Here is a 1,436-nt window from a genome sequence, read left to right as displayed (position 1 = left end):
GGAATATACCTCAGAGGGCAGGGGAAAGAAACTACACAACTAGAAGCAGGCCTCTAGGTGTGGCAGTGTGTGTGTGTGTGTGTGTGTGTGTGTGTGTGTGTGTGTGTGTGTGTGTGTGTGTGTGTGTGTGTGTGTGTGTGTGTGTGTGTGTGTGTGTGTGTGTGTGTGTGTGTGTGTGTGTGTGTGTGTGTGTGTGTGTGTGTGTGTGTGTGCGTGTGTGTGTGTGTGCGTGCGAAAAGGCGTCACTGTTTGTGAAAATTTGCCTAAACATTGTGCTTTTATTTAAGCAAGATCTCCTAATTCATACCTGGGGCCGTGTTGCAGCCAGCAGCATACCACCCTGCATCCCACTGCTGGCTCGGGTCAGGGTCCTGGTCAGTCCCTGGATGGGAGACCAGATACTGCTGGAAGTGGTGTTGGAGGGCCAGTAAGAGGCACTCTTTCCTCTGGTCTAAAAATATCCCAATGCCCCAGGGCAGTGATTGGGGACACTGCCCTGTGTAAGGGTGCTGTCTTTCAGAAGGGATGTTAAAACGGGTGTCCTGACTCTCTTACGGTATTTACATTTCCCATGACACTTAGTAGGGGTGTTAACCCCGTGTCCTGGCTAAATTCTGCTGTCCCTCATAACATCATGGCAACTAATTATCCCCAGTTCCCAATTGGCTCATTCATCCCCTCATTCATCCCCTCATTCATACAGCTGTTGCTGTAAATTAGAACGTGTTCTCAGTCAACCTACATGGTAAAATACATCAAATAAAAGTGTCCCTGGCAGTATAAAGGTGTTACCTCAGTATAAAGGAGTTACCTCAGTATAAAGGAGTTACCTCAGTATAAAGGAGTTACCTCAGTATAAAGGAGTTACCTCAGTATAAAGGAGTTACCTCAGTATTGTGTGTTACCTCAGTATAAAGGAGTTACCTCAGTATAAAGGAGTTACCTCAGTATAAAGGAGTTACTTCAGTATAAAGGAGTTACCTCAGTATAAAGGTGTTACCTCAGTATAAAGGAGTTACTTCAGTATTGTGTGTTACCTCAGTATAAAGGAGTTACCTCAGTATTGTGTGTTACCTCAGTATAAAGGAGTTACCTCAGTATAAAGGAGTTACCTCAGTATAAAGGTGTTACCTCAGTATAAAGGAGTTACCTCAGTATAAAGGAGTTACCTCAGTATAAAGGAGTTACCTCAGTATAAAGGAGTTACCTCAGTATAAAGGAGTTACCTCAGTATAAAGGTGTTACCTCAGTATAAAGGAGTTACCTCAGTATAAAGGAGTTACCTCAGTATAAAGGAGTTACTTCAGTATAAAGGTGTTACCTCAGTATAAAGGAGTTACCTCAGTATTGTGTGTTACCTCAGTATAAAGGTGTTACCTCAGTATAAAGGTGTTACTTCAGTATAAAGGTGTTACCTCAGTATAAAGGTGTTACCT

Source organism: Oncorhynchus gorbuscha, unplaced genomic scaffold, assembly GCF_021184085.1.
Source record: "Oncorhynchus gorbuscha isolate QuinsamMale2020 ecotype Even-year unplaced genomic scaffold, OgorEven_v1.0 Un_scaffold_9909, whole genome shotgun sequence".
Lineage (NCBI taxonomy): Eukaryota > Metazoa > Chordata > Actinopteri > Salmoniformes > Salmonidae > Oncorhynchus > Oncorhynchus gorbuscha.
Note: the sequence above shows the minus strand (reverse complement) of the source record.